Raw genomic sequence first — 17,057 nt, forward strand, 5'->3', positions numbered from 1 at the left:
TGCTTTTTGCTATTGAGTTGAAGGAGTTCCTTATATATTTTAGATATTGATCCCTAATTAGATAAATGGCCTGCAAACATTTTCTTCCACTTCATGGGTTGGCTTTTCATTACGTTAAATGTTTCCTTTGCTTGCAGAAACTTTTTAGTTTGATGTAGTATCATTTGTCTATTTTCACTTTTGTTGCCTGTGCTTTTGGTGACATATCCAAGAAATCATTGCCAAGACTAATGTTACAAAGTTTTCCCCTGTTTTCTTCTAGGATTTTTAAAGTTTCAGGTTTTATATTTAAGTCTTTAATCCATTTTGAGTTGATTTTGTATACAGTGAGGGGTCTCATTTCATTCTTTTACATGTGGAATCCACTTTCCCAACACCATTTTGTTGAAAAAAACTGTTTTTTCCCCATCATGTGTTCTTGGCACCCTTGTTATAAATCAGTTGACCATATACGTGTGGGATTATTTCTGGACCCTATATTCTGTTACATTGCTATATGTGTCTGTCTTTATGTGGGTAGCATACTACGTGAATTACTGTAGCTTTGCAATCAACTTTGAAATCAGGAAGTGTTATGCCTACAGTTTTGTTCTTTCTAAAGATAGTTTAGGGTATTTGGGGTCCTTTGTGAATTTTAGGATTGTATTTTCTATTTATATAAAAAAATTGGACTATTGATAAGGATTAAATACAATCTGTAGATTGGTTTAGGTGGTCTTAAAATTTTAACATTATTAAATCTTCCACTGTAGGAAAATGGGATGTCTTTACATTTTATTTTCAGCAATGTCTTGTAGTTTTCAGGATCTGAGTCTTTTATCTATTTAGTTATTAAGTATTTTATTCCTTTTGATGCAATTGTAAATGAGATTGTTTTCTCTAATTCCCTTTTACATAGTTCACTGTTAGTGTATAGAGACACAACTTATTTTTGTATGTTGATTTTTATCCTGCAATACCATTAAATATATTTGTTAGCTCTAACAGTTGGGTTTTTCTATTTTTTATTGATATAGAATAATTATACATATTTATGAGGTAATGTGACATTTTAATACATGCATACAATGTTTAATGATCAAATCACGGTATTTAGGATATGCATCTACTTGAATATTTATCATTTCTTTCTGTTGGGAACATTTCACATCTCTTCTAGACAATCTATCATTATTAACAGTAGTCAACCTACAGTGCTATTAAAACTTATTCCTTCTGTCTAACTCTAGTTTTGAACTCATTAACCAATTTCTCTTCATATCCTACCCCTTCCCAGCCTCTGTGAACTAGCATTCCATTCTCTACCTCCATGAGATAAAGTTTTTTAGTTCCCATTTATGGGTAAGAATATGTAATATTTGTCTTTCTGTACCCGGCTTGTTTCACTTAAGATAATGTCCTGTCTCTATCTCTTTATCTCTTAAAAAAAAAAAAGTAGAAAATGTAAGTGAAACAAATTAAGCAATAGTTAAGCAATGGAGCATTGATTATTTCCTTAGACAATTTTATGGTCATGTGATGTGCTGCATACCAGTCAAAATAATATTTATGAGATTTTAAATATCTGGTGCCATACACGTCATAGAAAATTTCGCTAAGTTTTCTATACCTCAAATTAGATGTTTCAACTCATACAAATTAAAAGGTAAATTTGGCAAAATCAACCCCTTTTTTTTTGAGATGGAGTCTTGCTCTGTCACCCAGGCTGGACTGCAGTGGCGTAATCTCAGCTCACTGCAACCTCCCGGGTTCAGGCGATTCTCCCGCTTCAGCTTCCCGAGTAGCTGGGACTACAGGCGCCCGCCACCGCACCCGGCTAATTTCTTTGGTTTTAGTAGAGACGGGTTTTCACCGTGTTAACCAGGATGGTCTTGATCTCCTGACCTCGTGATCCGCCCGCCTCAGCCTCCCAAAGTGCTGGTATTACAGGCGTGAGCAACCATGCCCGGCCTGTTTTATTCTTTTATTATCATTTTTCCCTGAGTTTTGAATCATTCATATCATTATTTAAAACCACTTCCCAATTATTTCAAACTTTCTTAATTCCTGTGAATCTTTACCACTGCTCTTCTTCTGGCTTGGTTTCTGATGTCTTTCAATGAATCATCTTTTTATATCTTACTGTGATTTTTTCCATTTACCTTTTATTCCACTTTAAATCTTCATTGCTTTGATTGGCAAGTCTCCAGAAAAACACCTTTTTTGATCTGGCTTCCATGCCCTGAAAGCCTATAAAAGAAAAATGAAATCTCATTATTGAACATCTTTAGTGGTGCCAGCCTTTCACTTCTGGTATTTTGTTTTCTCATGTTACATCATGGTCTTTAAAAGAAGAAAATAAAAATACCACTTGCATTTGTGAATTTCTTGGTTTTCTGCCAGAGACTTCATAGAAATCCTTTTTGAGTTCTCTTCTGAGAATAACATTCATTTTCTGCAAAAATATGCATAATGGAATGTGAAAAGCATATTATTCTGTTGCATTTGGGATGCCTTCCCTGTGAAGATAGCAAAATATGTGGAGTAAAATTGAAATATGCTCAGATTTTTTAAAAAGAATATGTGGGCCAGGTGCAGTGGCTCGTGCCTATAATCTCAGCACTTTGGGAGGCCAAGGTGGGAAGATTACTTGAGGTCAGGAGTTCGAGAACAGCCTGGTCAAAAAGGTGAAACCTCATCTCTACTAAAAATGCAAAAATTAGCCAGGCATGGTGGTGCAGGCCTGTAATCCCAGCTACTCGGGATGCTTAGGCAGAGAATTGCTTGAATCTGGGAGGCAGAGTTTGCAGTGAGCTGGGATTGCACCACTGCACTCCACCCTGGATGACAGAGCAAGAGCGTGTCAAAATAAAAAAGAAAGAAAGAAAGAGAGAGAGAGAGAGAGAGAGAGAAAGAAAGAGAGAGAGAGAGAAAAAGAAAGAAAGAAAGAAAGAAGAAGAAAGAAAGAAAGAAAGAAAGAAAGAAAGAAAGAAAGAAAGAAAGAAAAGAAAAGAAAAGAAAAGAAAAGAAAAGAAAAGAAAGGAAAAAGAAAGAAATGTGATCCCCAAAGTTGGGGGTGGGGCCCTACTGGGAGGTGTTTGGGTTATGGGAGCAGATCCCTCCTGAATGTCTTGGTGCCCTCCCAGCAGTAAGGAGTTCACATGAGATCTGGTTGTTAAAAAGTCTGGGACCTCCCTCCTGTCTCTCTTGCCCCACTTTCACCATGTGACACACAAGCTCCCCTTTGCCTTCTGCCATTAATAACAGCTTCCTGAGGCCTCACCAGAAGCAGTTACTGATGCCATGCTTCTTGTACAGTTTGCAGAACCATGAGCCAAATAAACCTCTTTTCTTTATAAATTACTCAGCCTCAGGTATTCCTTTATATCTAGTGATACCAAATGGACTATCATGGAAGCTTCCTTCAGTACAAATAAAAATTTCTTGATGATGGAGGATAATGTTTTATCCTCCATCTTTCGACAATATTTTTCAAAAGATGGAGGATAAAACATTAAATTGCTACTCCAGAGTTAATTCTGTCCAGCAAAAAAAATAACCAGCCAGTAACAAGGATGTGTTGTAAAGCTTCAAAAGGAAACAACTAAGGGACTTAAGCTACAAAAGAAAAGAAAAGGAAGGCTGACTATAGAAGAATAAGTGCTACAGATATATAGGAGGCAATAAGCATTACAGAAGGCAGGTGCCTGTAATCCCAGCCACTTGGGAGGCTGAGGCAGCAGTTACTTGACCCTAGCAGTTCAAGGCCAGCCTGGGTAACATAATGAGACCCCTTCTCTTAAAAAAAAAAAAAGCTATATATTCTTTTGTCAAAGACTCTCTAAAAGAAATAACATCAGGTGATAATAAAATTCTGACAATAACTATCTCCACATATTTTTAGGAAAGGAGGAAGATAAAGTGGCTGATGGTGTAACATCTCAGTGAATGCCCAGATGATTTGTTAAAGATACTATAAAAAGGTAGAAAAAAGGGTATGCAATCAAATATGATAAAATAATATTAAGAATACTATAATCCAAAGTAAAATAGGTTTCAAAAATATGTTTAAAAAGATTTAAAATTATGCATACAGTAAGAAGACAATGAAAGAAGATATGTCTCCTCTTTACATGAGTAATAAATTGCAAAGAGAAAGAGAAACTGGAATTTTTACCTTGCTTTCCTCTTCTCAATCAAGAAGAATAAAATTCAGACAAGAAAGAGTAGAACACATATTGGAAAAGGGAAATAAAATCCTAAACAGAAGAAATTACAGCACTGTCTCATTCTGGTAAGTCTTTTCAGCAGTATGGTCTTGTTTCCAAACATGCCCTTCCAGCTCTAAATTTAATTCTGCTATTTGAAGACTGAGGGACATGTTTTCAAGTTCAAAGTAAGGAAAGGTTTATTTTTAGTAAAAACCATGTCTGCCACAGTGCTGCTTCACTTATACCTTTTATTACTAAAAGTTCCCCAGCCCCTACTGAAAGGGTAGCCCTATGTATATCACATAACCTTGCTGTCTGGCTAAAGCTGATTAGACCAAGGGTGTGACCTTGGCCAAATTATGCCAATGGCATAATGAAGAAAAATGGTTTTGGCTAAACAAATCAGATTCTTCCAGAATACTCATTTGGAAACATGGAAATAGCCAAGCTGTTATCAATAGCTGGGAGGCTTAAAAAATTTCTATACGTAGGTGTCTTGAGTAGAGTCAAGGCCATGAGGGGGGTTATGGAAAACAGAACAAATAAGAAAATATATATTGAGGAAGCACAGGCTGTAAAGTAAAGGTGATATGGAAGGCCTTAGGAAGAGTATTACTAGTGACAGAAGATCAGCCACGGCGGGAGGAGCAGGGTTGGGAGCAGTCAGTGCATGCAGTTAGTGGGATGGAAAGCCCCAATCTTGGTGTTTGAGCCCTACTGGGAAGATCAACAGACCCCTCCCAGCTGCTAAGGTGTTTACACCAGCATTGTATCCTCCAAGATTCTGAGCTGACATTCCATTCTCCTAGGACTAGAGTGTATAGCTGTCCTTGAACTCCTAAGGAATTCATGCTTTTCTTTCAATTCTGTCCTTACAATTAACTTTCTCATGCTCAAAAAGAAAAAAAAAAAAGAGCAAGTAGATACGTATGACAGCCTTGGAACCAGAAGAATCTCCACTGAAGGCTGTTTAGGATTTAAAGAAAATTCTGTAATTTCATCTTTTTAGAGCAGGTAATTTAATCTGCCCTAAACAGGAGACTTTACTGGTTAATAGTGTGGACCATGGAATTAAGTCATACCTGAATTCAAATGCTGGGGTCTGCATGGACATAATGTCAACATTTGAAACATAAAAACTGTTTTCTTGCTGCTGTATATAGAAGTACCTTGTCCACAGAAGAGTGCTTTCACACAGTAGGCATTCCACAAATATTGGGGAATAAATGCATCAGTTAGGTAAGTTATAAAACTTATCCAAGCCTGTCTCCTCATCTATAAAATTATACTTGACCTACCTCAGGGGATTGTTGTAAAGATTACGTGAAGTAAACAATTAGTACCTGACCTGGCATGATGAGCACTCAGGAAGTGTCCTAATTATTAATATTTTTATTCCTGTTTTCTAAGATATTTTCAGCTGGTTTATAACGTTTGTGCTTTGTAAAGTATTTAGTATTCTTAAAATTGGATGTAAAATCATATATAAAAATCTAAACACTATATCAACATACAATTCTAATACTTTTAAATGTTTTTACATCAATGAAGAATCATATGTGTGAAATAATGACCTTTTGGGCTTTGACTCTTGACAAGTTTTCATGATCTACAAAAATTACTCAATTCATAATTGAAGCAATTAGATCAAATATGCTTGTCCAAATTGTAGGCAAGTGTGTGATGTCCATAACAACCCCGAATCCCTCCAGTAAACAAGTGCCAGAGATAGCACAAAATAAAAAGCAAATTATGGAAATATCTGTGTTGGGAAGGTGGGGGTAGGATAGGAATTGCTATAGTAATTTTTTTTTTTTTTACCGTAAGTCTCTATACTTGTGCCTATGTTACATATTTGAACATATGAGTACCAAGCTATATTTGACAGTAACTTAAAACATATTTTTTGAATGTTAAAACCACTATGACATTTATCATCAAACTGAAATATTAAATTTCTTCACATTTGCCATCAGAAGGCATCTTTTAAGTTACATTTGTATTGCACCTGACTACATTCTAGATTCTTTAGCTAGAGAGAAAACACTCAGTTCATAAAAACTGAAAGTGAATTGCCCTGAGAAACTTTGTTGAAAAGTATATGTATAGCACACAAACTGGAACATGAAACCGCTAAACGGGAGGTAAAAATTTGATTTAAGGATGAAAATGAAAGTTAATTTAGAAAATACTTTGATTTCTGGAAGAATCTCTGAAAATATTTATGGTTGTGACTCTTAAATATTGTAAATTTTATGTACTCTTCTCTATATTCTTCAAATCAAATTCTACAATAAAAAATATATAAGCAAAGTTCTGAAATGTGACAGGTTTCCCTCTTACTAACAAAGAGTAAATAAATGACAAATTAATTTAGTATAATAAAACATAACTATTAAAATTTATTTAGACACTATTACTGTTTAAATTGCATTAAGATCCACTTAAAGTTTCTGGGTGAAGCTACATATGACTAAACCTTATAATTTAAAAATCTAAATGTATTCATTTTAATTGCCATTAATATTAAAAATTTGTCCTCTTGCTAATTAAAAATTTCTAGTTTTAAGCTTAGAGTAAATTAAATCTCCTACTTTGGCAAAGTTAGATGAGAATTTGGCTGTGAGAATGAAAGATGTTAGGAAAAGATGGAAGATTAAACACATGCATCTACTTTCCCTACATCTCAAAACTCCATTAAAAACAGCAGGAAAGGAATTTTTAATGGTAAAAACCAGAAACAATAAAGAGAAGTGAAAAGGAGAAAATGCCAATAAAACTAGAATCCAGAAAGCAAGTAGATCTGTAAAGACAGCCCATCTGAAAAAATTGTATTAAAAGCCTGTAGTAAGAGAAGATAAAAATCATAGTATCTCTCTTATTCCTCCCAAGGTTGTAGTAATCATAGCACTTCATTGTGATTATCTTTTTACTTACCTGTCTCCCCCACTGGACTGCAAGCCCCACGATATAGGAAATAGGGTTTATTTGTCTTTGTACCCTAGTGCCTAGCTACTGCTTGTTTCACACAAAGTAGGTGCTCAATAGATGATTATGGGACTAATGAATGCAACTCATGCCATTGTGATAAATAGTACTCATAATGACCTCTGTCTCTCATCCATTCAATGTGTTCTGTAAAATATAAACTGACTATTCTTTGTTTGGTTTTGCCTTATTATTAATGAACTGGCCTTGCTAATTCTGTCAATCCTATTACTTGTTCAGAGCTATTTCTGCAAGGGTCATCAATATCTGGGGATTTTAAATCTGAGCTTAAACCTATTGAAGTTCAAGAGGAGTTCAGTAGACAGGGATTCTCACCCACTGAACAAGGACACCAGGCACAGAGATCCAAACTGTGAGTCCACAAGTAGTCCTTTTGATAATATAATTTTAAAAATTTTATCTTAGGGGAAAGAATGGTGATTCACTATTTATATATTATTGTGTTAATTTAAAATAGTTCAAAGTACATAAAGTTTTGAATTATCTACTATAAAGACAATTAAATACAGCATATCCTTCTCTCTTTCAGTGATTTCCACCAGTCATCTTCACTAATACGGATTCAGAGTAAACACGCAATTTTGAGCCTGATATTCTAGACTGTTAAAATAAGACCATGACTGGAGAACTCATTTTGCAATTTTAAATTTCCTTTGAGTGAAGGGAGAACTGAAGGGAATAAATGATGAGTCCTTGCACTTTATGTTTGAAGATCTGGCTCCCAAGTTGGACAAGGAGTGCGGTAGTTGCCCCTCATCCAAGGGGTATATGTTCCAGGACCCCCACTGGATGCCTAAAACCACAGATAGAACTGAACCTTGTGTATACTACGCTTTTTTCCTAAACATACATACCTGTGATAAAGTTTAATTTATAAATTAGACACAGTCAGAGGTTAACAATAATCACTAATAATAAAATAGAACCTTTATAATAATATGCTAGCATCACAACACTTGCACGTTGGGACCTTATTAAGTAAATAAGGGTTACTTGAACACAAGCACTGCAATAGTCAATCTGATAACCAAGACAGTAATGCATATGTTGTGGATATGGTAGACAAAGAGATGTTTCATGTCCCAGGCCAGACAGAGCAGGATAGTGTGAGATTTCATCAAACTACTCAGTACACTGCAAATCTAAAACTTGCAAATTGTTTATTTCTGGAATTTTTCATTTAATATTTTTGGACCAAGGTTGACCAAGGGTAACTGAAATCACAGAAAGAAAAACCTCAGGTAAGTGAGGACCGCTATATTCATCCAGCGCTAAGGCATGTTTTGAGGCTTTTCCTTAGTAGTATGTTGTTGTGGCGGTGGTTTGTTGGTGGTTTTTAATTTTTAAAGTAGAAATAATGTTTGTTTTGAAAGGTTACTTTAGAAATTTAATGAAACAGAAATAATGTTTTTAAAAGAACACTGAGAGTTCGTTGATATTTCTTAAATTCGGTGAAAATTTTCTTAGGATTGTTTTTTTTTTTTCTATTTTGTTTCCATGGAGGTTATTATTATTACTAATAAACCTTACAGTTTGCATCATGAAAACGAGTGCAGTAATTGATTTGCAATGGAGTATTTTTATTAACTGCAAAAATAGCTTCTAACTATAGAATCCATTTTAAATATATATATATATATATATACACACACATACTGTCCATTGTACGTGCTACTTAGAATCACCTAATATTAAAGCTTGAAAAAACTTTAGAGATCATCTAATTCATCATGACAATTTCTGCCCAAATACTATGTTTAGAAGTGGATTTGATATTATATGTCATTATCAAAATACGTATGAACCATTCATAATAGTGTCTGCAATGGAATTCAAACAGTATGTACAGGAATATGTATATTTACAAGATAAAGAGATACTTTTAAAAAGATGGCTGTTATGAATTTCTAAAATTCTATTTTCTCCAGAACAAGTAAAAGAATATCTGTATGTCATAACAGCAAACTTGGATAGGTGGATGTCTTTTCACTAGGTACAACAATTCAGTTACGACTTTTAAAGCTCATATTTCCAGAGTAAATTTTTTTTTACCGATGATACAGGATAACAGATAGGAAATTGATACTTGCTATGCATTCCTGACATACTAATTGTTTAAAAGGCTCGCTACAACTCCCCTGCCCAGTACCATTTGTTGAAAAAGCAAAACTATTTGAGTAGGGTAGAAACAGAAAATATTATATCGGTTCTATAGTGTCTTATATCAAAATTTCTATCATAGTTTTTCTATCAAAGTTCTTATGAACTTTATCTAGATACTGGGAGCGTGGGGAAGTCAGGCATAAAGTAAGGAAAATTTTCAACAGCATCAAGATGAATGTTTTATATTTAAAAGAAAGAAAACAAACATTTGCTGACTGCCAACAATTTTCTAATTTGTTACAGCCATTTTGAGGACCGTGTGTCCTGTATTCCACTCATGCATCTCAAAATTTAATTTAAAGAAAACTCTTATTATGATACCACAAAGTATAAAAGTTGATCTATCCCAAAATTAACAACTAACATAATTGAAGGTAGCAACAAAAATCCTAAGTTTTGTCTTACTCCATTAGAGAACTGAAATTCAGAAAAGATATATAAAGCATTACAACATAAATGCAAAAAGGAAAATCAAACAGAAAATCACTTATGATCTCCAAAATCATGGGTAGGGAAGACAATTCATTGGAAAACAGGTATGCTACATTCAAATTAAATAATCATTCCCATTTTCCACTTCCAATTAATTCAAGAAATTAATTGTTATGAGGCATAAAATCCCCTCTGTGTCTCTTGTGGAGACACTGAAAGTCTCCACAAGCCCAGTAATACTTTCGTGATCTGACATGGTGTTGTCAAACCTATCTGATACGAAATTCTCACCACTGATAATTTATTTTAATAAGAAAGGAAAGGCAGAACTGCTTTCTATAGAGTCCAATATGACATTGGGGAAGATATTCTTGGAAGGGGTTAAAACACTTCATATTAATGTATCTGTATTGGTGAGCATATTAGCTTGGCTTAGTTGATCAGATTAGCTCACAGTCACCTTAGAAAACAGGAAAGCAGAGACCTAAGGAGATGTATGGTTAGAAGTAGAGAAAAGTAGGACATAAAGCCCTGCAAGGGTGACTAGAACACAGTGTGACATTCCGTGGGGCACAGATCAAGATACCGAATGTAGATTTCTAGCAATAGAATGAAGCAGAATGTCTGTCAATTTTGTCCACCTAGCAGTTTTTCTTAGTTTTGGCCATCTCAAAGCATAGTATGTGCCAGGCAGTGCCTTCAAGATAGATAACTTACTTAATTTCACTTCAGTTGAGTTAAAGAGGCATTTCACTTCTGTACTTGATTTCCAGTCTGTTATTTCTATCCCATGTTTAATCATGTTAGGTCATTATAATGCTTTTTTAGTGCAGCTCCTTCTCTGAAACAGTTTCTTATTCTATGTATTTCCAAAAGGGAATATGAATATATGCTTTCATGTAAATGAAAGAAAAAAATTGTTTATTTTAAATTTAACAAAACAAAAAACAATCGCACTCTGAAAATTTTACATTGGAGCTACTTCAATGCTCTCTGTTTTCTGCGTTTTGTACATCCATGGAAAGATGTCAGGTATGCTATAGGTAAATAGATAATTTAATGTTTGGCTGTTTAATTTCTTTACTTTGTACTTGGGGAAACCAGTAGGAGAATAAGACTGTGAAAACCTTTCATCATAATTTGCAAAAAGAAAAAAGGAATGAGGATACATTTACCTGAACCTCAGCCCTTCTAAATAAAATCTATTATTTCTACTGAGCATCAACCTTTTAGTTTGCTAGGGATAATAACAGTTATTGAAATGCTAAAAATGTTTTTTCTCTATGTGGAAAACATTGCATATGATATATTTTTTAGATGTTCTACTAGTTACTTGATATGACCTGGACTAAAGTGAGTATATATGCTGTATACTAAGTCTGTGTACCACTTTTCTGATTTACTTTTTTAGAGCAATACCCTTAATTTTACTGCAGTTAGTATAGAATACTAATATTTTCCTTAACATCAAAACAAGTCAGAAACTGGCCAAATAAATAACTGGCATTTGTATTACCTAACATGCAGGGGAATACTGGCCTATATTTTTGTGGGCTCTTCTGTGGCATCCTAGGATTGGGGGTTCACAGGCATGGAAAGAACCAGTGAATAGTCAAAAAAAATGAAAGAGTTAATTTTAGGTATGCCTCATTTCCCTAACTGCAATTTTAAAGGGTAGATGGGGAAGCCTGAAAAATCCAGAGGCTCAAAGCCTTAGAAATTAAAGAAAAGGCTGGCTATGGAGATACAGAAATAGTGGATAGCATCAGCATAAAGTCATTCTTTGCAAAAGTCAGAACCAGGAGCTATGAACTGAATTATATTCCCTCACCAGGAGCTATGAACTGAATTATATTCCCTCAAAATTCATACATTGAGCCCCTAACCCCCAATATGACAGTATTTGGAAATAGGGGCTTTGTAGAAGAAATTAAAGTTAAATGAGGTCAAAGGGTATGGCTCTGATCCCATAGAATTACAAGAAAAGACACCGGGGAGCTAACCCACTCTCTGTCATATGAGGACACAGTGAGAAGGCAGCCATCTGCAAGCCAGGAAGAAGGCCAGCACCAGAAACCAGCCTTACTAGATCTTGATCTGAAACTTTTAGCCTCTGGAACTATGAGAAAATTAACTTCTGTTTTTTAAGCCACACAGTCTATATTTCATTATAGCAGCCCAAGCAGACAAAGGTACCTAGCAACTGTGTTTATTTATGACTTCTGACAAATAGAAGAGTGGCAGAAAGTTTGAGAGAATGAAGTGTTAGTTTTCAAACATAAGCCACACACTGAGATGTTATACAAAACTTGGGCTAGATCATAAGAAGCTTAAGAAACAAATAGACTTATTTTAGAAATTGATCTTAAAAATCCCTGAATCTGTAGAATTGTAACTTCAAATACATTTTAAAAATCAAATACTATTGTTTGGAATACAGGATTTTTTTATTGGTTGATATGAATCCATGAGTGAAATATCTCACTTTACAATATAAATCTCTACACAAAGCTCACACTGTAATGTTTCCATAATTTGGCCACATGTAAGAGTAGTTCTATAAAGAACATTTCCTAGCTTTATTTTTATGTATAATTGATGCATACTGCATATTACACTTGCTTTTACAAATGACCTAGAGACGCAGGACTGATGATAAGTTCTCAGTCAATTCATGATTGTCAAAAACCAACAGCAGGTCTTTTATACTGACCTTCCAGAGTCGTTATTAGTCAGTTAAAATTAATTCCATTAACATGAAATAGGCCAGGTGCGGTGGCTCACGACTGTAATCCCAGCCACTTTGGGAGGCTGAGGTGGGTGGATCACAAGGTCAGGAGTTCAAGACCAGCCTGGCCAACATGGTGAAACCCCATGTCTACTAAAAATACAAAAATTAGCTGGGCATAGTGGCGTGTGCCTGTAATCTCAGCTACTTGGGAGGCTGAGGCAGGAGAATTGCTTGAACAGGGACCTGGGAGGCGGAACTAGCAGTGAGTGAGATCGCACCACTGTACTCCAGCCTGGGCTACAGAGAGAGACTCTGTCTCAAAAAAAAAAAAAAAAAAAAAAAAAACAAAAAAGAAAAAAAAGAAAGAAATAGACTCTTCTACTACATTCAGTATAAACTAATGAGGTTTAATCCAAAGTGAAAATAGATCATTCAAATAAGTACTGTCTCAAGGAATTTAGCGACATGGTGATTTATTGCTTTCCATTTCCTCATCTTAGTTTTAATCATATACAAAAAAATTAGGTTGGCTTCTTTGGTTAACAAATTCATTCATTAAGCATTTTATTGAAGTGGAATGGCGTAATGGAAAAAATAGAAATTTTGGAGATTTGAGAGTCAGAGATTTGAAACCTGGCTCTATACTACCTCTTGAGCTCTGACAAGTCACTGAATCTCTCAGAGTCTACAATTCACCTTTGAAAAACAAGGATAATAGTTTTGTGTGGATTAAAAATAGTATCTAGAGTACCCCGCACATAGTAGTTCTTTAAAATTTGCCACTGTCATTTATGAAGTATTTACAATGTATGAAACGATTATAAGAGGTACAACGACAAGTAAAAAATTGCCTTCATCCTCAAAGAATTTACAATAGTGGAGCAAAACACGTAAAAATAAATGCTATAAGTTGTGGATGCCAGGAGAGAAGTCAGTCTATATCATACAGTGATTAGATAATCCCAACTATTTGAAAATCTACCAATAAACTACAATAGCTAGTCTTGAAAGCTAAGCTCTTCTTAAGCAATACTGTGAATATACAAGTTGATTTAAAACTAGATATTCTGATTAAACACGTTTGAAGTGACTAACAATTGTCATGTGACCAATGATAATGATGATAATGAAATGTTTAGGGGTAGATTTGTTTTTTTAAAAAAGTCTTAAAACTAATGCTTAAAAATTTTACTCACTTCCTTTGTATTCTAGATCATCGCTATCATATATGAAACAGGAACAACATGCAGGACCATTTATATTTGAATCATTTTATTTCTTGGTAATTACTAAACCATAGTTGGGAGGTGTTAGAATTTTGAAGACAAGGTTTGAGAAGTGTTATGCTACATAAGGTACTATTTAGAATTATTAAAATCCTAAATTAAGAGGAAAATAAAACCCTAACTTGGTAAAATTCTATTTTAAGCTGTATCTCTCACCAATATTAGTTTTTACTATTACTTTTGAAGAGGGTGATAAAATTATTTTAAATGCACATTATTCTGTCAAAGGATCCATATACAATTTTTACTTAACACAGGTTTTCATTGAAACAGTATTATAACTATTTAAAATAAAAAAGTACAAAATCACAGATTTTCATAATTATGTGATGTGGAAAATAATTCTTTTGAACCAAAGTAAATCTTGGTGAAGACAAGATTTTTACCTTCTGTCTTCTTGCCTTAATTTATTACCAATTTCCAATCACACAAAGATGTGCTTACCCAAAGCCCAGTAATAATCCTATTGTCATTTTAAATGTTTTGGCCTAAAGTAGACATGAAATCTTTTAACCATGAAATAACAGCATTGTAAATCAAATGTTTATATTTTTTAAATGACTGATACATTGCATACACATATGTAAAAGATGTATTTTTATTTTATCTAACAGAATCATAGAGCAGTTACTATGTGCCGAGATCAAAGCACCTTGCAGATATTTCAATTAAATTACTCGTACCAGCTGGGCACGGTGGCTTCTGCCTGTAATCCCAGCACTTTGGGAGGCCAAGGCAGGCGGTTCACTTGTGGTCAGGCGATCGAGACCAGCCTGGACAACATGGTGAAATCCCATCTCTACTAAAAATACAAAAATTAGCCAGGTGTGGTGGCCCATGCCTATAATCCCAGCTAGTTGGACGGCTGAGACACAAGAATTCTTGAACCTGGGAGGCAGAGGTCGCAGTGAGGGGAGATTATGCCACTGCACTCCAGCCTGGGCAAAAGAGTGAGATTCTGTCTAAAAAAGACAAAAAAAAATTACTTGTATGATGCTAATGTACATTTTGAAAAAGATAAGATTTTGGGATAATCAGAAAACCCCAGAGTGAGTTGGTGACAGGATGAATTAATAGGAAGGTAGATGAAATCTATTAATAGCTCATAATATTCTACTTATGTCTTCCTCTAGGTGCTTTAAGCAGTGCAAACAAACACACTCATGTCTTAATATTTTTCTTTCAATCTGTTCATTGCTCCCCTGGCAGTAAACAGTAGCAATTTTTGCCAATCCTTGTACTCTAACTCAAATGGAGACATAGATAAGGACGGACTCTGTCCTTTACTTAAACAGGCAACCCAGTTGATTTAAGTCTTAGTATTAGTGAGCACCATACTGGAAGGGTTTTGTTCTTCATGTAATTCAGAGCCCAGGAAAATGCCTAGCATATAGTCTATTCTCAACATATATTAATCTAATCAACAAATAAGTTTTGTCCTAAGTAACTGGATTATCTTTTCATTAAGGGATTCCTTGAAATTGGTGAAAACCTTTTCTAAAAAAGGAATTTCTTTTCCCCAGTAGATTGTCAACTAGGTAAACAACAAGCAATTCAAGAAGGAAGCTCTGCCCTATATCTTCAGCATCTGAAATAAAATTATTTTTGGATTTTCTTAAACTTATGTATATTTACTGAGAATAGTAGCTACCCTAAATTAACAATCCAGTCTTAAAAAGTAAAGAGAATGGATTGAGTCTCTATTTTTCTGGGAACTGAAAAGCTATTGAAATTATCAAATAAATTTCCATTTCTTTGTTTTGTAGTTTTCTTTTGAAGTAAAAATTTTCATGTCTTTTGAGATGCAAAATTTATTTGTAAATAATTACACTAAGTAATAAGATGGCTTTTCTGTCCAGCAGTTTCTACCTTCCACTTTCCATTATGCTTTTTAATTACTAAATCCGTTCAAATGTAATATTCTTTATTACATTTATACTTACCTAAACATTGTGAAATTGATTGACAGTCTTTTCTTGTTCAAGTGGAAAAAAATCAAATTGGCAAAGACATTTGACCTCCAGTGATTCTGGATAGGGATTGCAAAAAGAGAAACAAAATTACAGGACCAGTCCAAGTGTTGAGACCAAAGGTAAAGGCAAAAGAGAAATCAAGAAAGAGTTCTGTGTTACCACCCTGCACCTTGGGAAAGCACCACACAAACCAAACGCAGAATTGAAGTGTCAATCAATAGAAAACTAAGATGAGTTTCAAAGTATAAGCTGTACAACATAGTGCCTAAAACTGACTTCGAAAGGAGGCAAAGCAAAAAAAGTGAAAGAATAAAGTATAAAAATAAGATAGTTTATCTACTATTAGTATATCCTCCCTGACTTGAAAACTTCAGGAAAATCACAACTATATGGGCCCCTGAGGGAATATGTTAGTATGTATAATAATTGAGTTTTCCAGATAGTCCAAAGCTAAAAAAGGAAATAGATTTTATTTGAGTGTGAACCAGATAGAATGAAAGAATAAATAGCTTCTACATGAGGGCACCAAGGAGTTTCGTATGAATAAAAATCCAAGTGCTTTTAGTGATTTTCTATTTTAGCCTGTCAAAAATACTATAAACTGGCAGGGTGTGGTGGCTCACTCCTATAATCCCAGCACTTTGAGAGGCCAAGATGGGAGGGTCACTTAAGGCCAGAAGTTCAACACTACCCTGGGCAACATACCAAAAAATAAAAAAAATAATTAGCAGGGCATGGTGGCGCAAACACACACCTGTAGTCCCCACTACTCAGGAGACTGACATGGTAAGATCACTTGAGCCCAGGAGTTTGAGCCTGCAGTGAGCTAAAATAGCACCATTGCACTGAATGAAGCCTGAGAGACGGAGCTAGACCCTCTCTCAAAAAACTTGAAAAAAAAAAAAAATACTATAGGCTTTTACCTACTGGCTATTTTCGTTTGCTTGGTGGGTACTGTTGTCATGAAAACTTGTCCCATGGTATGGAGAGATGCTATTGAATAGTGTTCCTTAGACCATTATTCTTTAATGCCAATTCAAAGATTTGATTTGCCAAATCATACTGAGAAAAATGACTCTATTATAGAATGTTAATTTCCATAATAGTGTAATGATTAAGAGTTGGCTCCAAAGTCAGACAATGTAGGTTCAAGTCTTTGCTCCACCACTTATCGTATGATCTTGGGCAAGTAACTTAAACTCCCTGCCCTTCAGCTTCCTCGGTTACAACATGTCATTAACAATTGTCCCTACCACATATGGCTATGTGAGAA

The 17,057-nt window shown here is 34.7% G+C and overlaps 1 protein-coding gene across 7 annotated transcripts in view; it reads right to left on the bottom strand.

Moving 5' to 3' along the window:
• Nucleotides 1-2,357: 2,357 nt before the first annotated feature.
• Nucleotides 2,358-17,057, bottom strand: part of ODR4 (odr-4 GPCR localization factor homolog) — a 91,361-nt gene continuing 76,661 nt past the window's right edge. For all 7 annotated transcript variants that reach the window (XR_004031700.1, XR_004031699.1, XR_004031698.1 and 4 more), the window contains 2 exons: nucleotides 15,755-15,840; nucleotides 2,358-2,434 (listed from right to left, as the gene is read on the bottom strand). The gene's annotated coding sequence lies outside the window, so the exon portion shown is untranslated. The remainder of the gene's footprint in view (nucleotides 2,435-15,754; nucleotides 15,841-17,057) is intronic.

The sequence above is a fragment of the Nomascus leucogenys genome, chromosome 9 (genome assembly GCF_006542625.1).
Source record: "Nomascus leucogenys isolate Asia chromosome 9, Asia_NLE_v1, whole genome shotgun sequence".
Lineage (NCBI taxonomy): Eukaryota > Metazoa > Chordata > Mammalia > Primates > Hylobatidae > Nomascus > Nomascus leucogenys.